General features: G+C 45.9%; 1 long non-coding RNA gene across 1 annotated transcript; it reads right to left on the bottom strand.

Annotated features, from left to right (window-relative positions):
- Positions 1-1,873: 1,873 nt before the first annotated feature.
- Positions 1,874-25,832, bottom strand: LOC125715186 (uncharacterized). The gene is made up of 3 exons (XR_007383949.1): positions 25,711-25,832; positions 2,046-2,144; positions 1,874-1,967 (listed from the first exon to the last, which is right to left on the bottom strand). It is a non-coding gene; the product is annotated as an uncharacterized LOC125715186 (long non-coding RNA).
- Positions 25,833-26,222: the final 390 nt, after the last annotated feature.

Below are 26,222 nucleotides of genomic sequence, written 5' to 3'. Positions count from 1 at the left end.
AACATCTAATTAAATTTAGGGACTTAGAAACTAACAGGGAAACTAAGGAGAAACAGGGAAACCAAATCTAAAAACAGGGAAAATAAGAAAGACAGGTAAAACGGAGCCAAGACAAAGCAAAAACCAAAACTGAAAACAAACCACAAAATCACAGGAAATAGAGAAACTGATAAATGAAACACTAGGGAACAAAACACAAAAATAGAGGAGGCAGGATTTGAATAAAAGACTACAGGGCTTGGTAGTCGCATGCTCAACCCATTGAGCCATGCAGCTGTTTGGGGAGCAGGGGAAATACACTAAATACTTTAACAATAGGGAGGACAGGATGGCCAGCGACACCTGCTGGCCAAATGGGGAGAAGATACAAAAGACTGGGACAGACAGATGCTGACCCTGACACCTTCATGGAACAATTAAAGTGTAAAACTGCCTCAGGGTGTTTGTCCGTTCTTGGAGTAATTGGTTATTGTGTCTGGCCGCTCTGCAGTCTGGAGGAGGCACCTCTAACATCCAGGGCCAGATCTCAGGCCAGGGGTTGCAGTGGAGCAATGAAGTCAGGCTGTTGCCCTCAGAAGATCCAGGGATTAGGGATTATGCTACGATGCTTAATGTGTCTTTCGTGTGCACTTTTGAAGAACCCTGAGTTATGCAAAGAAATCCATCCTGAAAGAATCTCTCTGCAGCTCAAGATGATATTATTGCAAAAAATATCTGCTGTGCATTTGTTTTGTACCACCCTGGAGAAATCCTGGCATAGTTGACGTATTTATAAAGCAGGTCTCCATAGTAACAGCAACACCTTCCATGTTTATACTTTTTTTTCTCTTTTTTTTGAGTACCCTGCTGGAGGATCCAAGAGCGAGGAACCTTCCAGCCATTGTGTTACTAGTCAGGCGTGGATAAGGACGTCATGGAGACACACAGCCCTCCTCGACAAGCACAAACTCGGCCATGGGCATTTGGCCGGATATTCGTTCAGCCAGATTCCAGCCACTTATCCCATACAGGGTCATTAGGGGATCCAGCGCAGGCTGCTAAGGGCAGGACGTAGGGGCCATCATACAAACAGTCACTCAGGGTCACTTAGAGACAGCAGGTTGCCTAGCTGCATGCCTTTGGACTGTGGGAGGATGTTGGAGGAGATACGAGCTCCACAGTGAGAAAGGCGGCAGAATACAGGCAGCCAAACCCAAAGGTGTGAAGCATATGTGCTACTTAGTGAAAGACAATACAGCCCTTTCAGAGTTGTTCATCTCATTTGGACAGGAAGTACACATTTCTATACTATAGCAATCACTAAAAGTTCCTCTGAGTTGTCTTGATTTCAGTGACAATTTAATTCTCCATTTAAGAGGGCATATTGTACAGAACATTTTAGATCATGTCAACCGTCAACTCACAGTCATTAAGTGCAGTTCTGTGCAAACTTAGAAGACACTGTTAGAGTGTGGTCGACAGGCGTATCGGACTCAAGTGCACCAGACCCACAGCGACAAGGATGGATGATCAGACCAGAAGCTTTGAAACAGGCTCAGCCTCCCAGCCCCTCCCCAGATATCAGATATACAATAATAACGGCTGAGAATGTCCTCTGCACAGCTAACCTGCTCTGGAGGCTCCCAGGCTCATGGTCTGCTCAGGAGGTACCCAGGTTCATGGTCTGCTCAGGAGGTACCCAGGTTCATGGTCTGCTCTGGAGGCTCCCAGGTTCATGGTCTGCTCTGGAGGTACCCAGGCTCATGGTCTACTCTGGAGGTACCCAGGCTCATGGTCTGCTCTGGAGGTAACCAGGCTCATGGTCTGCTCAGGAGGTACCCAGGCTCATGGTCTGCTCAGGAGGCTCCCAGGTTCATGGTCTGCTCTGGAGGTACCCAGGCTCATGGTCTGCTCTGGAGGTACCCAGGTTCATGGTCTGCTCAGGAGGCTCTACAACCCCTGTCAAGTTTTTCATCCTAGTAGATGATCTGTTGCAGAGCATTCAAAGAAAAAAGTGAACTGGTTGTATGGCTCCTTGTGCCAGCACACCATCTTCAAGACCATACCTGCCATTCACAGAAGACATAGTGCCTTAATAGGTGCATCAAATGTGGGCTGATGATGTTCCTGAATCTTCTACATCTGCTTGGTCATCAGCAGTGGCTCTATCGAACAAACCAGAAGAGGCCTGGAGGTTCTGTGTCAACTGCAGTATGTGCAACTTAATAAATATATTAAACTGAACGCATCCCCTGTGCCATTAATGGCTGAGATCCTGGAATCCTTTAAGGACACCAGGATATTCAGCTCATTAGTGCTCAAGGCAGGATATTGGCAGATAGACACCAAAGAGAATAAACTACTTTCAACAATGATCTCAGCATTTTTCATTTCAGCGTTATGCCTTTTGGTTTTAAGAACGGCTCAGCCTCCGTTCACCTGCTGATAGAATTAGTGTTGATACAGCTCAGGGGACATTGTTGTTGCGTTGCTTTGCCTTCTATAGAGAAACACTGTCCGGACATTCAGAAGATATTCCAAGGGCTACATAATATTTAAGGGGAAGTTAGCCTTAAGTAATATGCCTTCTTTAGGTTTTTCCTCAAGATTCTGGACTATAAAACATAATTGTAAGGGACTGCAAGGACTATCCTGCGAAGGACCTTTAGCAATTTCCTGGGATCATTCATTCTAGACTTTAAGTTTCAGTGTGAATTTGGCTCTGATCTTCTGTACTGGGACATCGGAAACTATGAAGCCCATAATAATACCACTGCAGAGGGGTTGGGTCTGAACTTACATCACCCGAGCAGAGCTGAAAGCAATTCCTCCTCATCTGAAGAGCACTGCATAGAGGATTCATGGACAATCAAGCACTGGCTTCTCCATCGAGGGACAGGTTTAAAGGGCAGGTGTGGAGGCTAATAAAGGAGGGAAGTTTGCTGCAGAGTGAGAGTGAGTTTCTCACTGTGTATCTGTTTTTCGCTCCTGTATGCTTGTCTGCTTCTATGGTTTGTTTGTTTCCCACCGTTTGTGATGTTCACATTGTTTACTCTTTGGCTAGAATTTATAATTGCACCTTCATGTTGGACTGCTGAAACAATAATTGCCGTCACATCATTATAAACGATAAAATATTTTGTAAGAATATTCCACATGGCAGCTTTCCAGTAGCCTTTGGATCAACAACAGTCAGACTTTGTGTTTCAGCACCTCTGTGCATGAGTCGTTTAGTTTGTAATTCTGCGTGTATTTCTGCGTTGTCATTTAACACTATTATTATGTACATAAAAATCTCTTCGTGTCTCCTAGGGGTGCTTTATGTTTGTTGGCATGCGTGTCGGTAATAAATGTACGTATAGTGAACCTCATAAACATTTAGCCATCCTACACGTTATTATGCAAATGATTTCAGGCTTAATCTAACTTTTGACTTTTTTTACTTATTCATTTACTTTTTTAAAAGCTTCATTAATACAGTTGCCTGTGACACTGTGGATATTAGGTCTAACTGTTTTGCCTGTTAACACAGGAATGAAAATGAAAGTTGCACTTTCATAATGATGGTGCATTTGGAGACGGCAACATTAGGTGCTACAATGACCCATATTAAACATAACCGCGATGAGCCGTGTCACTCTACATGCCGAAAAGGTTGCCTACTTGGGCAAATCATTTGACTGGTCCATAAGGCTAATGAAATAGGGGGTATAGCTAATGGTGTCAAAAGCATCAGGATTTATGAGCATAATGGCTGTTGTATTTCCTGCATGAGAGGGTAAGAAAACATTATTTGTATGTCTGGTTAAGGCAATTATTCTGCCATGACTGTGAGGGACGGCAAAGTAAGCTGGCAGATTAACGCGGATTCGGCAAAGAGCTCTGAGACTATTAGTGCGTCAAGGCTCTTGAAAGAAATGAGAGGTTTAAAATAAGGTTTTACAATAAGGACGTGTTAATTGAGCTAAAGATTGACATTGTGGGAGATCTGAAGTATTCTCAAAGCATTTGGGTAGGGAGTGGATCATCTGAAGTCATTTTTGTTTTTGTAATTCTATTCCTTAAATTTATCTTCGTGCAGTCATTAGCTACTGAAACAGTGTGGATATACGCTAAAGTATTACATTACGCTATCAGAGTTAATAGCTGCCAGCTGAATATGCACAATCAATTTTATCAGTAATCTATAAGGTCATTACTGAAAGTAATAATGTATAATTATGTGAGCACTTCTGACCAGTTAGCGGAACTGCACAGAATCATGTCGGGATAGGAGACTCCATCTTTGTGAAAAATCGCCCCCTGTAATGAATTTAATTATAAGTGTGGTGTCAGGGTTGGGTGAGATATGAAAATTGCTCTTAACAGTTAAATTCACTTTCAGGGTTTGTTGTGTATGACCTACTTACCTGCTGGTAGTCGGCCATCAAACTGAACTGTTGCAGGTAGCAGGGCCGCAAGTGCTGAGCAGCCAGGTGACCTTGGACACACAGAGCTTTTTCTGAAATTTGCCCAAACTAAGGGGATTTTATCCCTCTCCTCGGCGGTCTCCTGCTTTTTTCTGCCCATATACTGAACCCTGCGTGTTTTGTTTTCAGTAGACTTGGCACTTTCACTCTGAAGAAATATCGAGTGCCAGTTTTTCAGGAGGGCTGAGACAACAACAGTGTGGCTGAAGCTCCATAAATAAGGACTGGAATGTTATATATGGCGATGTGAAGCCGTCTGAGGCAGCTTCTGTAGATGTGTACAATTGATACACATTTATAAAAGCCAAAAAAACAATCACCAACTATATATATGCTGCTGTCAGGAAACTGTATCTACGAACATGATGCCATCAAGAAGCTGCATCTACATATGTGCCGCCAGGAAGCTGTAGGTACGGAGGTGTTACCGCCAGGAAGCTGTAGGTACGGAGGTGTTACCGCAAGGAAGCTGTAGGTACCGAGGTGTTACCGCCAGGAAGCTGTAGGTACCGAGGTGTTACTGCCAGGAAGCTGTAGGTACGGAGGTGTTACAGCAAGGAAGCTGTAGGTACGGAGGTGTTACCGCCAGGAAGCTGTAGGTACGGAGGTGTTACCGCCAGGAAGCTGTAGGTACGGAGGTGTTACCGCCAGGAAGCTGTAGGTACGGACGTGTTACCGCCAGGAAGCTGTAGGTACGGAGGTGTTACCGCCAGGAAGCTGTAGGTACCGAGGTGTTACCGCCAGGAAGCTGTAGGTACCGAGGTGTTACAGCAAGGAAGCTGTAGGTACCGAGGTGTTACCGCCAGGAAGCTGTAGGTACCGAGGTGTTACCGCCAGGAAGCTGTAGGTACGGAGGTGTTACCGCCAGGAAGCTGTAGGTACGGAGGTGTTACCGCCAGGAAGCTGTAGGTACCGAGGTGTTACAGCAAGGAAGCTGTAGGTACCGAGGTGTTACCGCCAGGAAGCTGTAGGTACGGAGGTGTTACCGCCAGGAAGCTGTAGGTACCGAGGTGTTACCGCCAGGAAGCTGTAGGTACCGAGGTGTTACCGCCAGGAAGCTGTAGGTACCGAGGTGTTACCGCCAGGAAGCTGTAGGTACGGAGGTGTTACCGCCAGGAAGCTGTAGGTACGGAGGTGTTACCGCAAGGAAGCTGTAGGTACCGAGGTGTTACCGCCAGGAAGCTGTAGGTACGGAGGTGTTACCGCCAGGAAGCTGTAGGTACCGAGGTGTTACCGCCAGGAAGCTGTAGGTACCGAGGTGTTACCGCAAGGAAGCTGTAGGTACGGAGGTGTTACCGCCAGGAAGCTGTAGGTACCGAGGTGTTACCGCCAGGAAGCTGTAGGTACGGAGGTGTTACCGCCAGGAAGCTGTAGGTACCGAGGTGTTACCGCCAGGAAGCTGTAGGTACCGAGGTGTTACCGCCAGGAAGCTGTAGGTACGGAGGTGTTACCGCCAGGAAGCTGTAGGTACGGAGGTGTTACCGCAAGGAAGCTGTAGGTACCGAGGTGTTACCGCCAGGAAGCTGTAGGTACGGAGGTGTTACCGCCAGGAAGCTGTAGGTACGGAGGTGTTACCGCCAGGAAGCTGTAGGTACCGAGGTGTTACCGCCAGGAAGCTGTAGGTACTGAGGTGTTACCGCCAGGAAGCTGTAGGTACGGAGGTGTTACCGCCAGGAAGCTGTAGGTACGGAGGTGTTACCGCCAGGAAGCTGTAGGTACCGAGGTGTTACCGCCAGGAAGCTGTAGGTACGGAGGTGTTACCGCCAGGAAGCTGTAGGTACGGAGGTGTTACCGCAAGGAAGCTGTAGGTACCGAGGTGTTACCGCCAGGAAGCTGTAGGTACCGAGGTGTTACCGCCAGGAAGCTGTAGGTACGGAGGTGTTACCGCCAGGAAGCTGTAGGTACGGAGGTGTTACCGCCAGGAAGCTGTAGGTACGGAGGTGTTACCGCCAGGAAGCTGTAGGTACGGAGGTGTTACCGCCAGGAAGCTGTAGGTACGGAGGTGTTACAGCAAGGAAGCTGTAGGTACCGAGGTGTTACCGCCAGGAAGCTGTAGGTACGGAGGTGTTACCGCCAGGAAGCTGTAGGTACTTACATGCTGCTATCAGGAAGCTGTAGTTATGTATGTGCTGCCACCAGGAAGTTGTAGCTATGTAAGCGCTCCCGCTAGAAGGCTGAAGCTACATATGTGCTACTGGCAGGCCCTTGGTTCCTTTTCGTCATTGTTTTATTCTTATTTTCCTTTCTGTAACTTAAATTTGATTGTTTGATTGACATTTACCTGAAAGTAGCAAATTGAATCAGAAATTCTAGCCTTTCAAGGGCATCTCACCTGCATCAAGACCCTCAAGCTACACGAATAACGGTATGTATGAATTACAATCAGTGTGTGGTGAGAGCTCTGTCTGACTGACCCAAGCCTTTCAGTGCTGCAGGAAACAAATGTTTAATTACTTCATAAGAAACTAGCTATGAGATGTTGAATTGTATATGTGTGACTGAGATGATATCAAAAATACAAAAAGCACATGAAGATGAACTTTTGGCCTTAAAGAGAGTTGATTCTTCTAAAACACATATTTGGCACCATCCCATAACAATAGAGGCTATTGTATTTTTTTTCTTGACCAAAGTATGTGATTCTTTATTACTCTCATTCTGATTTTTTTCTCAGTTATTGTGCTGGTGCCCGAAAAAGATATAGCCACAATATACACAGCAGCACACACCTGGGCAAGACCTGTTAGCTAGGCTATCAATCTCCAGCCAACTCAGAACACTTTCGATTTTTATTGCATATAAATTCCCTAAGCCATTATTGACTGAATCACCACAACCAGGAGGAAAGTGTTACTAAGAATTATCCTTTGAAAGATCTTCCATTGTAACGACATTGCATGAACGGCGCTAAGAATCCCATCACGGTCTGTGGCGAGAGGTGGCACTTGCTGTAGAGCCTCTCTCTTCCAATTAAAAGGCTGCTGACACTTGTAGGTCAGAGCCAGAGGTTGTGGAAAAGTCATAAGCTAATAGGGCAGTTTCTGCAGATGACTCTTGCCAGCTGCTACATGCAAATAGGCCAGAGCCGCAGCAGGACCCTCTGCTTCCCAGTGAAGCAGAACTACCTGAGCTGCAAGTTGTTTGTCGCTTGCTGGGGAAGATTCTCAATTACGAAACATCTCCCCCCACAGAGTTAGCGGATCACGGCGCAGCTTGGCAGGCAGGTACGCAAGGCAGGTCCCATCAGCGATCTCTTGACTGTTCATCCTTTTTAGACGTCACTGTGCTTGCGGAGTCTGGGTGATCATCTTGAGGAAGCCCCATATGTGTAAATGTGAGAAAAGCCTAAACTAATGTGCTACACAAATCTCCCCTGTGGTCGCGTGCACAGACAGCTCTTCTGTGAGAGACACCATAAGAGAGCACAGGTATCTGCTGGCCCTTAAAGTACTAACCAAGTACAAATACGGTCCTGGCTGTGAATAAAATGAACACTCAGTTGCTCATCCTGAAACTGAATTAAACCATTTGGTCATACAGACAGCAGTATTTAAGACAACTATTATAGTGATCATTTTGTCTGAAAAGTGTCCTGATCTGAAATCTTTATCATCATGGGATCCCATTAACTTTTAAAGGAAAATATTGAAATTCAACACATTTACATTTAGTAATGCGCCGCGGTGGCGCAGTGGTTAGCGCTGCTGCCTCACAGCAAGGTGGTTCTGGGTTTGGTCCCGGATCCTCTCTGTGTGGAGTTTGCACGCTCTCCCCCTGTTCATGTGGCTTTATGCTGGGGCTCCGGTTTCCTTCCACAGTCCAAAACCGTGCAGGATAGGTTGTTGGCAAGTCTAAGTTGGCTGTGTGTGCCCTGTGGTGTGATGGCGACTGCCCAGGGTTGGTTCTGCCCCCCTGTGATCCTGGTTGGGATTAAGTGGTTACGGTGATGGATAGATGTTCTTAACCATGACTGAAAGTGCAGAGAAAAATATCCACGGTAATGTACTGATGTTAGCTGGATATTATGCAGGAGCAACGCAGCTGTTCTACCCCGCCGTATTCACCCTCGTCTGGTACGTCAGAGAACCCGAGCGGCAGCTCCTCGTGTTCCCGTAGCTGTTCTACCCCACCGTATTCACCCTCGTCTGGTACGTCAGAGAACCCGAGCGGCAGTGGTGGAATAGGATCGAAACAGGACTAGCTGGTGGGGTGAAGAGGGATAATAGCTAGAGAACCACTGAGACTTATTATTTGAACCCTCCCCAATATAGCCAGTGTACACACACATAAGCCGTGTCAGATGTAACAGCTAGATGCTCTTTCTTGGAACAGATGGGACAACAATGTATTTGAACAAGGTGCCTGCCTCTTGACATTCCACTGCCCCAATTTCTTTGGTATTTTGGATATACCTGTTTGAAGTCCAGGATAATTTTGAGTGACATTATAGAGTGTGGATTCTATGATTGTTTTACCACGGTCTGTAAACCAGGTGGAACTCCTTTCCAGGATGGATATTCCAGCAGGAAATGCAGACTGACAGCATCAGCAAGCACCTGCCTTTCCTGATTTCTGCTGCTTTTTTGCCATTTTCACTTTCTCTGTCATCCATGGTCTGTCCCGGAAATATATTGTCTTCCTGCATATAAACAGACATACATAGGAAGCGGATTGTCTATAGGTGTGAAAAGGTTCTACCTTCTCATCCATTTTGCCACAGCCAAACACCTTGAGAGAGCCTCGCGCCTCTTTTTAGTGGCCTGTCGACCAAGTTTATGCTTGATCGTCGTATTACTGTACCCATTAGTAGAAGCAAGTCGTATGATGATCACTTTAAACTGCAGGTAGGAAGAGCAGAGGCTCAGGCAGTCAGATGTTTTATCTCCTCGTGTCACAAGCCAGATTACTGAGGCTGCCTCACACAAAGGTTACAAAAGTTGTTTAGTTTTGCTCCCAGTTCACTGTCATCACTTACTAAAATATTTATGGGATTACTTTTGATATTTACAGGCATGCACAAGTGCAGGTTACATTTCAGGTCTCCAGGGGTGAAGCCAGGCCAACACGATAAGCAAAACCCAAATGCAACTTGGGACCATGATCACTGCAGACCGCACTCTGCACAGTGAGGTAGACATCACAGCACCAGCATAGGAGGTCCCACTTTTTCTATATTTTCTACTCTGTTCTTTATGCCTTCCAGCACCCCCATTTATGCACTTCACATAGGAAGTACATCACCCACAACAACACATCACTCTTCACAATCTTGGAAGGGCTCCACCTAGTGGACGGGAAGACAAACACCAGCTCATACCATAAAAAAGATACAGGCCTGGCAGAGCCCGTCGTACCACAAATTTGACTGACAATTTGTTCTGAGTGGAAACAGGTGAGGGACTTATATGTAAATGACTGAGTTCCCCATAGAGGACCTTTACTTAATACAGTCAATATTTATAATGAGAAATTCAATGTTGGTACTTTGCATTTTCTGATCATTAGTCTACAGTGGATGATAAAACAATCCAATTACAGAGGTAGAGACTGATCTCTTTGGGCATGACTCAGTCCACAGACTTTCCATTTCCTCTTTCTCAGGTCTGATTGCCTTCTTTGCATGTATTCCATTGTCAACATGTATGGCGACACCCATCACAGGTGGGAAGTTCAGGTCCAGAAATTAACAATTCAGCCCAAGACGTTCTGTCAGCCACCCAGTGGAGCATAAAGAGTCACTGTACTCAAATGGTTGGTTGGAACAAAATCTTGCTCTGGATTTTTAATGTTTCGGACCTGAACTACCCACCTCTGCTCACCGTACAATAGTCTCTGTCCAGCACATCCAGTATCAGGCTGGATGGGATCGAATACGCTGCCGCTTAGGAGGGGGGTGTTTTGCATACAACAGAGTGTGAATTAGGATTCCTGGCTTGCTGTGCTTTTGTGATTGCAGGGTGCTGGTGATTATTTACGGAGTTGCTGTGTTGCACACTCCGGAGGTGAGGTTACAGGCCGTTTATATCTGTTCCCTTGCTTGTTGTATTGTGCTGAGGGTTGGCTAAGCGGGGATGAATTAATTAAATAAAGCATTTGATCCCTTAATTGGTGGCGTGTAATCCATTGGCCTTGCTGGGTGGATGACCTGTGGGGAAGGGGCTAGGAAAACTAAAGAATATACCTCTAATGCCCACAGAGGTTCGTTACACTATGTTCAAGGGCCGCAAAATGCAGGAGACCGAGGTTTTATTGAGGTACTCAGCAGGAGAATGGTGGGATGGGTGGGCTGGGCTCATAGTCGGGGTCACTGGTCCAGAGAGATCAAATGCTGGGGAAGTCAGTCTTACAAAAACACGGAGGAGAGCAGATGAGCATGCAAGCAGCACCCGAGGGGTTGGGGAACTTGGACAGGCTGCAACGGTAAAGGCTGCTAAGTTCAGGGCAAGACAGAAGACAAGAATCGCTCAGCAAGTGGCTTGGGAATAACGATGCTTTGCCCCGAGTGTGAGTGTGAGCCACATTCTAACCCGAGTGTTAAGGCTGTCCTGACTTAGCGCTGATTGATGCTGGTCTGCACCTGGAGCGTGACGGTGTTATACACAATGTCTGTACCTGGGCGTCCGTCGCCTGTCAGTGGCTCACGTCCCAACGTCAGAAAGTCCCAGACGCATGACAAGAGCAAAAATGTCTGCAGATGGCCAACCTAAGTCATGTGCATTAAAACACACCAGACAATAGCCTTCTCAGTTAATGAGAGGCTGACAGTCTAATTATCAAGTCTGTCATGGGTATATTCTGAGGGTCACACTGTGACTGTATATTTATAGGGCTGTAGCACAAGGCTTAGAAACGATATTCAGAAAACAGGTGTAAAAAGCATCGCAGACTTTTGTCAAGATAGATATAGTTTCAGTTGTTCTGTTGACAGAATACCTATTTCAAGAAAATTCAGTTTCCATAAAAAATATACTGCTATTCTTTATAAGTATGTCATAACATTGATATGATATGAACAGTCTTGGTTTCTTATGAAGTAGTTTAAATAATTTATTTTCCCACACAGGCCAACGTCGCGTTATTCCGTATCGTGTCTTTTTGGACCTTGACTTGGTTTTTGAGAGACTGTTGAGGCCACTTTGCTTTGTCACATTTCTGCCCCCTGAGCTGCAGTCACACCAAGCTGGCCGAAGCAGCAATTTGGAGAAGCTAACAACAGCTGCAGAGAGTGAACGCAGTGAGCTGGAATAAAACCAGTGTCCCTGAGAAGCAAGACTGACACCCAACAAGAATTAATGGATAATGATCTTACTATCCTACCAGCAGTATAAAGTTAGACATATTTACTCTTCGAACATGGCAAACTCTGGCCTCTGCTCTGAATTAGCGGTTTCAGGACAAGCTGACAGTGCAGATATCGGACTCCATCACATCATGGACGGTGGGGGAAGCACAGAAACTGCACCATATTTCAGCACTGCATAGCCATAAAAACTGATTCACAGGCAGACAAAATGGAAATCAGCGATGCCCCCCCACCCCGTATAGATGATTTACCATCATTTTGCCATTGTGGTGACTGTCAAGATGTGCTTTTACAACGAACATTAATGACAGTCTATCTGTACTCCTCCTGTTTTCATTGCCAAGAGTGTTTTTAGTGGCAATGTTAAAGCAGCCCCACTGACTGGCGGTTTTATAATGTCAAAGAGCTCATGGAGAGAGGCGGCAGGTAGATTTCATGCAGGAATCGGACATTAGGCCAGCACGCGTGTGGCACCATGAAGAGCTGTCAGGGACGCCTGCGTTGGCGGTCTCGTTATCGCACAGTTCCAGCTCACCCCCCACTCTCTGGAGGGCTGTGTGCTGCATGTTGGCGAAGACGACACCGAATGCCATGGAAGCTGAATCCTACAGCAGGTGCCTTCACCCAGCGTAGTTGGCCTCCTTCATGTCACACTCTTTCCTTATCATGTTCCCCGGCTGGGAGTTTCATAAAATATTAACTGTTGTGTTGCTGAAATAAGAACAGTAACTATTTTTTATCCTTACTCATGGACACGTGCAACGGTTTCCAGTTTCCTTAAGTCGTATGCTTAAAAGTTTGACGTCAAAGAGAGACTGACACTCTTACTCGTGGAAACCCAAATGATGTGCAGGACATCTGTACCACTTGAAGTTACTGAGGTTACTGTAACGCACTGGGGAGATTTTTTAGTTCAGGGAGTTTGCGTCAATAATCACATAGAGGGATTTCTGATCTCTTCAGGTTCTACAGGATAAACCTCCTCCTCAGAGCTCTGTTACAAAATGACAGCCGTTGACAATCGGACAGGCGTCCCCATGTCTGCAAAAAAGTATAGCTATCATTCTTGTTAGCTGACTCATGGATCATACAAGTACCGAAAGGTATTTGTCATGTCAGACAAATAGGAAAAAAGGAGTAATGTATTTTTAAAAATGTATTAATGTGTTTAATTCACTAAGAGAGCCGGTATTACGGCGGTGACTCCTACGTTTCAGTGCACAGCGACAACACAGACAGTGCGACTGCAAATGATGCGACCAGATCAGCGTTTACATGCTGGTTATATTTAACAGCAGAAGCACAGGTTGTGTTACAGAACAGTCTGTTTTTTTGTCTTATTTATTTGTTTATTTTTCATCTCCATAGTACAACAGCACAGGCCCAGTATTGGACATCCTACCACTGTAAACAGCAGAGTGTCAGCCGAATAAAATAATGGACCAAATTAAATGCGGTCTTGGGTAAATATAGGGTTTCTGGCAGGAACGGTGCGCGGCCGCAGTGCAAGAGGAAGCTGGCGAATTACTGCACATGACCATTTATAAATCTGCTTATTATATTTTAACTTTAACAGCCAGATATTCGTTAGAGTAGTTAATACGTCAGGCAGGAAACAATGGGCCTCAGATGCAAATCCAGCTGGCGGGGTGACATAACTATTTATAACTCTCTCATAAGACTCACTCTCTCTTGTTCCCTTCCTGTCTGATTGCTCTGACAGACTGGCTATATACAGTATCCTCACCTTAGAGCAAAAATAGAAGATTGGACTGATGGAATCTTCTGGAGCAAATAGCAGTTTCCTCTGCTTCCTGTTAGCACAGTGGCTGTCTAGGCTGTTAGTCGTTGGCTATGTTTAGGTGTGAATGCTGGCTTATTCATAAAAAGACGCTCTCACTCTCTCTGGGGGTTGCCGAATCTATGAATTCAGTGAGGTTTTTATTTTTTAAAAAGGTTTGAACACAAGGGGTTAACATCGGGCGTTTTAACTATCAGCATAAATGTAATATTTCTTTTTTAATCTAGCTGGGTCCTCCTCACTTTGTTCTGGAATGACGTGACAAATGGCTTGTTGCCAAGAAGACAAAGGCGAATTTATCGCAATGCATCTACTTTTTTCTCTTTGGGGTTTGACCTGACGACAGTCTGAGATGTACTAATGTTTTGATCATATAAGCACAAGGCATTTTAGAGGGCAGTGTGTGGTTCAGCAGATTAAGACTGTGCTCATGATCAGAAGGTCATTGGTTTGAGTCTCAGCAAAACAGTCACATGTCCACGGGCCCCTGAGCAAGGCCCTTAACCCCCAGCTCCAGGGGAGCCGCATGCTGCCTGTCACTGTGCTGTGACCCCCCCCCCCCCCCCCACCTACATGTGTATCTGCGTGTCCCAGAGAGAGCAAGATGGGGTTAGATAAAGAGAGAATTTAATAGTGTCACTATTGTATTCTATGTAGGAGCATGTAATTCATTATCCAACACTCCGGATGCTGAATCTGCCGCTACGTCGTGTTTAGGGGGTGTGGAGGAGCACCCAAGCAGCCAGAGCACCATCACTCTCCCAGAGCACCTAAGGACAGCACATCCAAGCCTCCTGAAGGGGAACAGATGTGGCCGGAGCAGAAGCTGGACTGCTGTTGCCTGATAGGTGATGGGCCTCCAGAGGAAGTGAGGACACAGGTCATTGAGTGCCAGCTCGCGGTTGTAGGGACAGCAGTGTCTCTCAACACGAGGATGACTTGGCAGCAGAGCCCCTTGCACTGCTTAACGAGGGGCGGCAACTTAGACGATTGCGATTCTCGTGGGCGGTGAGACAAAGGAAAAACTAGGAATTCTTCAGTATACCTGTTTTTTTCAACACCATTAGTTTTCCTCTTGACCTTCCATTAAGCAAGTTGGTGTCATCAACTTAGAAAGACTGGCCAGGGCTACGATCTGTTCCTCATCGACACGACTCCTCTAGACTGTCTATTACCCACCAGCTCCCACTCGTCAAATGCTGACTGGATAATCGTCTGCAGTTAGATCAGCCATTGATCTGTTCTACGGAGGAGCAGTCGACATGCGTCTGGGATCTGTGGCAGAACCGAGTCCAAGGTGGTGCCATTGACTTTGCATCTATACTGGTGTCCCGGAAGGATATGGAACAGAACAATCTCACGGTGTAGAGAGCGGTGGGGAATTTATATGCACATTGTGCTTTTGTCAGAGTAATGGCTCCTTTCGGCCCGCAAATTGTCAGGTGTGAAGCCGCCAATATGAGAAAAGGCCCGAACACAAAGAGGCGGAATCCGAGCGAGACGGTATGCGGCGCGCCCCCCTGCCCCCCCGCTCCTGCGTCTGCGTTCTACTGTACACCGTGTGTCTTCCCTGCCAAGCAGCAAGTGAGTCTTTTCAGTGTTAAGCTGGTTTTCTTGAGAATATAAAGCTCGCCTACCAACCTGTGTTGAGGTCGCTAATTTATGTAAGCTTCAAAAAGCAGGTTAAGGCTGGGGGTTACATCCGGGGGGGGCATACCACCCTGCTGTACATGCCCCACGCACGAGACGACGCCAGCGGTGAAGCTTGTTGGGGGGTTGGGGGTTCACTAGCAGTTTGTATAGTCAGCATCCCCAGCATCTAACCCTCCCCCTCTCCCATGTGCCTGTGTTCCTCTCCCGTGTAACCCCCCCCCCCACAAGCCCACGCTCCCCTCCTATATATCGCCCCCCCCCCCCCACGTGCCTGTCGTCTGAAGTATACTTTGTGTATGACTAACCCTAATTTTCACTGAGATCTCCCAGAGTGAATTTCAACTCTAGTTTATCTTGCCTCTAGAATATATGAAAATCCCTTATTATTCACTGTTTGCCTAAAAGTATTAAGCGAACAGAACTTTGCCCCGAGACGTCAGCTAAGTCTCACATGATGTATTTAGTGTTTCAGTGACAGAACGGCACGCTGTCAGACCACTGGAGGATGACAGATCAGTGGCTGGGCTCGGTTTTCCATTTTGACCTGAAATGCCATTTTACGTTCTTAAATGACAGGGTCCGGGTGAGTTTCCAAACAGCTCTCCTGTTGCCACGTTACAGGTGCCCATTCCGCGTAGGAGAGACAAAACCCAACATGTAATGCCGCTTAAATGAAGGAGCCATTAAAGGCGTGGGGGCTGAGAGCTCGCAAATAAGAACCTTTCAATAGACAGCCTCTAATTGTGGTCCATTGTGCTCCAGCGCTCACTGAGGTGTGTATAAGTTATGAAGTCATCAATTAGCGAAAGCAGTCAGCTGCTCGTTGGGATAATTGGAGAGCGTGGTGACGCTGTCTCCTGCCATGACTTCCACGCCTGCCCCCCCGGTAGATCACAGCTTTGCCTGGATAATTCACACAAACCACCAGGGTCTTTCAGTTCCCCTTTAAGTCGTACCAGGTTTTCAAAATGAAGGTGCGCTATTGGACAGTGCAGCTGTCCGTCACCCTGAGCACGACATCGCTCTCATTAAGCACTAAGGAATGCTGTTCCTTTCACCTTTCAAACTTCCTGTTTAAAATTATATTGGTATTTCTACTAAAGATTCCTCAACCAAAAAACGTTCAAAAGTTTTGCTCAACTTTTTTTACTGGCATCTGATTTTTATTTAAATTCTTTCCGTATACCTTTTTTCCCCTTTTTGTATTGTCTTTACTTACCTTTCTCTTACTCACACTCAATAAATACAAAAATAAACCATCAGTTTATCAGTTCTGCTTACACTGGTTACACCAAGATACAAACTTAAGTACAATTATAATCAGGATACAATATAGCAACTAACTTTTAAAACTTAAGAAATACACAGGAGATGGGTATATAGTACTGTATTAGGCACTCAAATGTTTAATACCTATTTATCTGGGTAGCAAGTGCACATTTTCTTAGAACAAAAAGTATATAACATAAGAACATGTGAAAATTACGAATAACACAATAAAAACTAGTAAAAATGTCTTCTGTTCTCCGAAAAGTTACTGATATCTACTTGGACAGCTAGATGAACACCACTTCAGCTCCCAGACTTCTCCTCAGTGGCACCCGAACCAATCTATGTATTTATTAAATTTCACCATCAGCTTGCTTAATTAATTAACTTAGTTAAAAAAGTGAACGAGCTATTGAATAACAGCATAGTTTTACACCAACATGACAGTTATTTAAACATAATGTTTTTGGCTGCCTAAGACTTTTGCACAGTACTGTATAATTTACCACTGACAAGAAATTTCCATAAGCAGGGATACTTCAATGTACAGGTGTGTGACTGGGGTCCTCATACACTGCAGTGTCTATATGTTACAGAGAATAGTCTGATGAACGAAATGCATCCATTGAATGGCATTTCTGTGGCTAAACTCAGCAACAGCCAGAGGACAATGGTCAGACTCGCTAAAGCTAACATTAAGGGCACATGCAGAGAATGACTCCTCTGAACAGAAGACTCATCTGCCCCACTCTTACTGGGTATTAGTGTGAGGTAGCCAGTAAAAAGGCCACTGCTAATGTTAATGAGGTAGGCAATCTGTGTGTGTGCGTGTGTGTGTGTGTGTGTACACACTGAGTGAAGACACTTCCAGACCCAACAATGCAGAAGAGCTGAAGGCCACTATCAGAGCAACCTGTGCTGATAACACCTGAGCACTGCCACAGACTGATCGACATGCCGCATTGCCGCAGTAATTTAGGCTAAAGGAGCCCCAACTAAGTACTGAGTGCTGTACATGATCATACTTTTCATGTTCATACTTTTCAGTTGGCCAAGATTTCTAAAAATCCTGTCCGTCTGTCCCGGCGTCTGTCATGGTGTCACTGACAGGTATGGGCAGCATAAACTGGGCAGACCAGCAGGACCCATGTGAGCGTGTCAGCAGTGAGAGAGAGAGAGAAAAGGGAGCCTTTGAGCCCACTACGTTTTTACATTAAGCATGTTAATTACAGCCCTGCTCTGTCTCTAAACACCTCCCTCTTTCATTGGATGCCACGGCCATCAAATTTCCCTGAGTCACCTGTGATTTCCACACCATATCTAGAGGTACGGTCCGTTTCCTTGGCAACAGCAGTCCGGCAGCTCAGGCGATATGTTGGAATGTGGAGACGAGTGACCCTCAATAAAGCTGTAAAGATCACGGGGACGGCCCGGACTTCCTCGTGCAGGTGACGGTCCATGCTGCTCAGCTATCACCTGCCTCTCACTGTCACTGCATGGCGCCACTAACTAGGGATCATTATTTATCGATAAACATTTAACGCGTAAATGACCTGCACTTTCACGTTTGTGCTGCGGATTTTTGTTTTTTGTTAAACTTACTTTACCATTTGCGTTTCTTTAACTTAGACCAATGAAATGAAAGGATACTTTGCCATTTGCGGAACTACAAGTTCAAGCACATTGCAAGGCTTCCTGTAGCAGACCCCATCTTGCTCTCCTTAGACAGACACGCACGCACACTTGTATTCATATCTTTGTGGGGACCGTCCATTCATTTCTATGAGCAAAACCCTAATCCCAGGAATGACGACCTTAATCATAAGCAAACCAAACAAAATACAAGACTTCTGGCATTTTCAGTTTTTTTGATTGAATCCACAGATTTTTACAAAATTGAGTTTCACTTTGCGGGAACTAAAAAAAAAAACTGGTCCCCACAACGTCAAAATCACCGGTTTTAAATCACAACGTGGGGACATTTGGTCTCCATAATGTAATATATGCATAACCCACACACACAGCCGTGTGTGTAGCTTTGGGACCTAACGCAGGGTCAGATCATTACTCCTGTGCCCCTGGAGCTGTATGGCTGTATATATGTAGCTGTCGCCTGTAGCTAAAGTCAAAGTCATTGTCCATGTGAGTCGCGGTGATCGGGTTAAAGTTGTCTTTCTGGAGTGTGTGCTTAATGGGCAGCAGTTATATTGAAGTAACATTACGGTAACGGTGTCCAATCTTACCCGCAAAGGGCTGGTGTGTGTGCGTAGGGTTTTGGGGTAACCTTTAGGTCAGCTGTTCAAACCCAGGTGTGAGGACTCTTCAGCCAATCAGTCCTCTAATTAGTAATCTAATTAGGGAGCTGCAGTGCAAACCCACCTACATGCTGGCCCTTTCTGGATAAGACTGGCCAGCCCTGCATGAGGCCATTAGGTCTAATACTGTGTGGGGATTTGCTGTTGCTTTTGATTTGTACTGCAATTTAAACCAAATTGCTTCAGTAAATATACACTGAAACACACAAGGTAAGTCACATTGAGAAGTGTCCCCTAGGAGAATGTTTTATATACAACAAGCCAGCAGAGCAAATAAGTATATGATGTCATAATAAGTAGGAATCCATCACCAGCAAAGGATAGAGATGCCGGGATGCCATTCGGTGATTACTGAACGACCACAAACGGCAGACTCACTAGGAACAAGCAAAGTGGTAGGAACAGAGAAGAAGGTTGTAGTGTCCATCTGTAGGTGGTGCTAGACTGCCTTAGTGTCAGCACCACGTCGGCATTGGGGGGCAACGTCACACTGCTGTCTGCTCTGTTACTGCATGACAGGAGCGACTGCCCACAGTGACGTTAAGGCCTGAGGGTGCACTGTGTCCGTCTGCAGGTCCCTGAGGACATGCTGGTAGATTTGCTGTTCCCAACTCATCCTTGGGGACCCACAGTCAATCCATATACTGAGGGCTGGGAGGGAGCAAAAACTCTGCTTTAAAGTACCACACTTAAGTGGAATTCTTATTTCTCTTTGTATACAAATGGACAGAAACGGCAAACCAGCCCTTGTAAATGAGAAGCATGCTATAGGTCTCGTAATTCAACGTGTACTAGCTTCACGCATCACTTAGCAGTCTAACCAAAGCATGAGGTTCTCCGTGTGCTTGGGGACTCATGACATTTTGCAGGAGTTTGACAATGACAGGCAGGCACACCGAACTGAAGAATCACACCTGGAGCTGCTTCTCCTACACTTTGCTTGGCCTGTTGATGGATGCCACTGATTGTATTTTTGTTAAAAGGGAAGTAAAAGAGCAGAATGGGGGGGAGAAGATTCCTTCAACTTATTGTGATGTCATCAAGCACGCAGGGAGGGGCCTGATCTGCGCTGCTGCTCGCAGGCGCCGCATGGCACGGAGCTGCCATCTCTCTCGGCTCTGACTCGCTCTTCAGAGGCAGTCAGTCAGCACTTCCCGGCTGACGTTGTTCACACGGGCTGAGGGCTGCCTCTCTCCTCATTAGCTGAACCCTGTCATTTCCTCTGCCACCAAAGCTCCATCTTCTCTGTCTGAGTGAGGGACGCGACCATCTGTTTTTTAAACACTCAGCGAACCCGCAGGAAAAATTTACTGCTGGAAGCTCTTCTTTTTGTTTAGTGCGAGAAGACCCAGATACCTCACCCTGGACAGGTGCACGTGGTGCCTGGAAGTGTTCACCCTGCCCTACGCCTTTCTCCTTCTGCAACCTAAGTGTACAATTAAAGACACAGTAATGTAGGTTTTCACACGGAGGTTTTTACAGATTTTTGAATTTTTTTCTGAAACAAGAAAGATTTATTCAAAAGAACTATTCTTGCAGGTAACCAAAATACCGGAAGTGTACCTCATTTCTTTACCAAGATGAAACTATTACAATGAAGGTAGACAGACAGACATCAGCTATGACCATCCATCCATCCATTTTCCAACCCGCTTATCCTACTGGGTCGCAGGCAGCTATGACCAGTGACAGTATTATAACTGACCTGAATATGCCTATATGGAGAACTGAGCTACGTCTGTCATATCAAGGTAAATACAAGAAAGAGGCTTTTTGTTAATTATTCTAATCCTGTGCATTTTGGACAGTGATTTGGGGCAATTTGTGAGGGATGTGTTGGAAAGGTTTAATTCCATCATCTCAAGTTTTATTATCTAGTTTTATATTAATTAATTGTTTACGCATCTATTTATTATGTTCTTTGCATGATGTTAAGCCGTGGAGGAGTTTCATATGCTAAATGACATTGTACAAACGTGCAATGACATTAAAGGTTTTCAATTTCAAAAATAACTCCTGGGGGAAGTTATGCAAGATACAGATGTGGAAAGGCCATGCAAGACAGCCAGTGTCTTTGAAAACCCCCTTAGGCCATTGTCAGGTCTGTGGTCATCAAAGAAGAGAGGTTGACACGATGTGGATCAGGCTGAGGCAGCAAAGGCAGCAGAAGTGATGTAGGACCGTGTTGAGCATGTTTACTGTAAGGCTCAGGATCACGGCAAAAGGCCGGCAGAGACTGTGCAGATAACGACGGTTCAATCAAGACATGGAAACCAGAGACAAATAATAGCGTGCCACTCGGCGTACCGCAGCAAGCGTGCCACTCGGCGTACCGCAGCAAGCGTGCCACTCGGCAAAGAAAGACTTAGGCAGCAACTGAACATTGCTGAACACCTGCTGGAAATGAATCAAGGCTACTGTTCCGGAAAAACGATTTCCGTTACGTATGAGCTGACGGATAATTTTTCAAGGTTTAATTGAAATAATGACAGATTACATTCCAATAATTCTTAGAAAAACACCATAAGGTTAGTAACAGCTGGGTAAAATCAGCTGGGATCTGAAATTAAACTCAGTCAAGGTGTCCCGAGAGATCCCTTAAATATCCCTCAAATATCCCTTAAATATCCCTCAAATATCCCTCAAATATCCTTACACAGCTCAATTTCTTAATAATAATAAATATATTTATAGGGCACTTTACATTTTACAAAAAAAAATCTCAAAGTGCATACAGACAGTGAAAAACAGCCTTAAAAGGAGGAATAACATTAAACATTAATGATTGCTTTTAAACAGTAAAGCAATCATTAAGGACATTGGCTAACATTGGGTTCTTGATTGATGCAGGTCTCTAGGGCAACTCCGAGGGCCCAACAAGCGGGGTGCCAGGCTGACAACATGAACGCCATGCGTCTGGAACGCGGGCCATGCACACGTATTTCGTAACGCACCGCTTGCTTTGGATAAAATCATCAAGTACACAAACTGTCTCTTCAAAAATTTCTGAATAATATTGCTCAGGTTAGTAAATCTTATTTTGGGGAGTCATCTTGTATTTTCTTATAATGGAACAAAGATTTCACAACAAATTGTCCTCTTCCTCTGGGACGTATTAAAACAGAAGGAAATTCTATATAAGAACATCTCTACAAATCCTCTCATCAGGACATTTATTTTATTTATTTTTGACATATCCATGATTACTGCATGTAATTCTTAAAGTGGATATGGGCCAATAGCCATAATTAAAAAGGTACATATTTTTCTCTTTAATATCAAACAGAATCGGTGGAGCTGAAATCTTAACAGCTCATAATTGGAAGGAACGCAACTTGCAAATTGGAAGGAGAGCTGGTTCCTACTTGAGGAACCAGCCAAAAGATCTGTTCTGCTCCACAGAGGTTCTACATCTCCATTCTGCACATATTCAGGGATATTTAAGAATGGTTAATACATGGGCTGGGGGAACAACAGAAGATACTATTTGCCAAAGTTAGGCACTGTACTACAAATATGGCATGTGGAGCAATTAAACGTTCAAGTTTGTGTGTCTGTAAGCTGCAGTGCGACTTGTACTGCTTCTCTTTCCTTTTGGCCACTGTCTTGCAGTGAGAGTCACCCATGTCAACTTGTTTGTGCCACATCACTGTTTCATCTTCTGCTTGTCCCATATTGAGAGTCACTCTGTCCTAATGTCGTACGCTCTGCGAGTAATCCCGGGGGGGGTCACTCTGTCCTACTGTCGTCTGCTCTGCGAGTAATCCCGGGGGGGGTCACTCTGTCCTACTGTCGTCTGCTCTGTGAGTAATCCCGGGGGGGGTCACTCTGTCCTACTGTCGTCTGCTCTGTGAGTAATCCCGGGGGGGGTCACTCTGTCCTACTGTCGTCTGCTCTGCGAGTAATCCCGGGGGGGGTCACTCTGTCCTAATGTCGTCTGCTCTGCGAGTAATCCCGGGGGGGGTCAGTCTGTCCTACTGTCGTCTGCTCTGCGAGTAATCCCGGGGGGGGTCACTCTGTCCTACTGTCGTCTGCTCTGTGAGTAATCCCGGGGGGGGTCAGTCTGTCCTACTGTCGTCTGCTCTGCGAGTAATCCCGGGGGGGGTCAGTCTGTCCTACTGTCGTCTGCTCTGTGAGTAATCCCGGGGGGGGTCAGTCTGTCCTACTGTCGTCTGCTCTGTGAGTAATCCCAGGGGGGGTCAGTCTGTCCTACTGTCGTCTGCTCTGTGAGTAATCCCGGGGGGGTCACTCTGTCCTACTGTCGTCTGCTCTGTGAGTAATCCCGGGGGGGGGTCACTCTGTCCTAATGTCGTCTGCTCTGCGAGTAATCCCGGGGGGGGTCACTCTGTCCTACTGTCGTCTGCTCTGTGAGTATTCCCGGGGGGGGTCAGTCTGTCCTACTGTTGTCTGCTCTGCGAGTAATCCCGGGGGGGGTCAGTCTGTCCTACTGTCGTCTGCTCTGTGAGTAATCCCGGGGGGGGTCAGTCTGTCCTACTGTCGTCTGCTCTGTGAGTAATCCCAGGGGGGGTCAGTCTGTCCTACTGTCGTCTGCTCTGTGAGTAATCCCGGGGGGGGTCACTCTGTCCTACTGTCGTCTGCTCTGTGAGTAATCCCAGGGGGGGTCACTCTGTCCTACTGTCGTCTGCTCTGCGAGTAATCCCGGGGGGGGTCAGTCTGTCCTACTGTCGTCTGCTCTGTGAGTAATCCCAGGGGGGGTCAGTCTGTCCTACTGTCGTCTGCTCTGTGAGTAATCCCGGGGGGGGTCACTCTGTCCTACTGTCGTCTGCTCTGTGAGTAATCCCGGGGGGGGTCAGTCTGTCCTACTGTCGTCTGCTCTGTGAGTAATCCCAGGGGGGGTCAGTCTGTCCTACTGTCGTCTGCTCTGTGAGTAATCCCGGGGGGGGTCACTCTGTCCTACTGTCGTCTGCTCTGCGAGTAATCCCGGGGGGGGTCAGTCTGTCCTACTGTCGTCTGCTCTGCGAGTAATCCCGGGGGGGGTCAGTCTGTCCTACTGTCGTCTGCTCTGCGAGTAATCCCGGGGGGGGTCACTCTGTCCTACTGTCGTCTGCTCTGTGAGTAATCCCGGGGGGGGTCAGTCTGTCCTACTGTCGTCTGCTCTGTGAGTAATCCCGGGGGGGGTCACTCTGTCCTACTGTCGTCTGCTCTGTGAGTAATCCCGGGGGGGGTCACTCTGTCCTACTGTCGTCTGCTCTGTGAGTAATCCCGGGGGGGGTCACTCTGTCCTACTGTCGTCTGCTCTGTGAGTAATCCCGGGGGGGGTCACTCTGTCCTACTGTCGTCTGCTCTGCGAGTAATGCCGGGGGGGGGGAGGTCACTCTTTGTCCATTTGTTTGTCCCATATCAAGAGTCAATCTATCTTTAATATTACCATATGAACTGCTATCTTCCAAGAGACAATTTTAATGGAACTATTTAATATTAACCTCTGAAACTTTTCCTTTGTTTATTTTCCCCCAGCAGCAAAAGTTTAGAACCCCCTCGAGATCTGAAGTGAATTCCTTTTCTTTTTTGCACTCCACGATGAAGAAAAGTGCAGTAAGATATGAAATATTAATGCCAGGATAGTCATTGGAGAGTTTTTAAAATGCATTATTATACAAACATTAATTCAAATGGAAACAGTGGGAGATTAGTAAGAAGCAACACAGTTTAATGAGCTTATAGTGAGTCCTTTGTTATTCATTAAAATACTATGAAAGGCCAGCATCAGACTAAGCTGTATGGGGTCAGCATTGCTGTCAACTATGGTGAAAAGATTCTACACATCATTCTCCATGGCAGCAGGCAGCTTGCACATTCTACCCGTGTGTGTCTGGGATCCCCTCACAGTCCAGAAGCATGTGACTGGGTGAACTGGCATCTCTAACATGCTACTGGTTTGTGACAGTGAAGCCTGGAATGCACTGGCATTCTTTTGAGGGTGTCTCATGCTCCAGGGTCACCGCAGTGATGGACTAGCTATGGTGATCCAATGAGCCAGGGATGTGACTAATGACAGCTTAACCAGTGGCATTCCGGAACCTGTGAACGCGACTACTGACATTCAAGAATCTGAAAGCCTAACCGATGAACCCACGACATTCAGGAACCTGTAAGCTTAGCCAATCCACCAATAACACTGAGAAACTTGTAAGCCTAACTACTGAACCCATGACATTCAGGAACCTGTAAGCTTAGCCAATCCACCAATAACACTGAGAAACTTGTAAGCCTAACCACTGAACCAGTGACATTCGGGGACCTGCGAACTGGACCAGTGACATTCAGGAACCCATAAGCCTACCCAAGGAACAGCTCTTCATTTTGGAAGACGACACATTGAAAAATAGCAATAGATTGTATGTCCATAGTTGGAGAAAGTTGGGCATTGTGACTGCAGTTTTAAATCATAATTTTCTCTTTTATTTGCAAATATTGAATGTATTTGGACCTGTACAGCTCTTTAGGCTTATATGCATGTATATATGAAATGAAAATATAGAAATTAGTTGATTTATGTCCCTTTTCCATATTTCTATAATGGTGTTAATTGGCATTTTTAGAACATACTCTGTCTACACCGAACGCAGCCATGTGGTAAATGAATGTGACTTGGCGAGTTTCTCTGAATTCTTCGATTGGATGCAAGGTGCAATTCATTTAAACAGACATTTCCCAGATTCAATATTAATGGGGCGAAGGACATAATCACACAAACAGAAAAATGGCTCCAATTAAGTTAATAACAAACATGCACTGCAAATTAATGGAAGAAAATGAAAGAGAACTTAAAAAATTTGCAAATCTTTCTATGCTTCATACACACACGTCACAGTTTGAAACAATTTTAAATTAGGCTGCATCAAGAACAAAGTCTATTCATTACATACAGTGCGGGGGCCTGGAAGCAGGACTACATACCAGCAGACAGCAGAGAGACGACCTGTGAGTTTGCAGAAACGTTGCACTTCATCTGGAAGTAGCTCCAAACAAATCAGTGCCACTCACTGCTTCGGCTGAGCTCTCAATTCCAATTAATGAATTGGGAGGGAATCCCAGCTGGAAATAACTTTCTAATTAAAAGATAATCAGAAAACTAAGACTAATGTGTCTTCACTCCCAACATTAATACCACCTAGACAAGGATGTCATGCACCGCATATGCATTACTACCCGATTGCTAATAAGCGGTGGTTTTAAGGCTTTACCGGCCCTGGATTCATCCATCTTCTACGTCAGCTTTCCACTAGAGAGTGGTGGTGAGGATCAAGTCTACCCAGAAGGGACAGGGTGTGAGGTGGGGGTGCCCTGGACAGGAGTCCAGGAGCCACATCTTAGGTTCCGGGTAATGCTTTGTTTGAAGATACACAAGCAGACTTGTTATGTTCCCAGAATGGAAGTATTGTTGAGATTTTGTATCCCCATGTAAGTCC

Source organism: Brienomyrus brachyistius, chromosome 19 (genome assembly GCF_023856365.1).
Source record: "Brienomyrus brachyistius isolate T26 chromosome 19, BBRACH_0.4, whole genome shotgun sequence".
Taxonomy (NCBI): domain Eukaryota; kingdom Metazoa; phylum Chordata; class Actinopteri; order Osteoglossiformes; family Mormyridae; genus Brienomyrus; species Brienomyrus brachyistius.
This window is presented reverse-complemented; position numbering and strand designations above follow the sequence as displayed.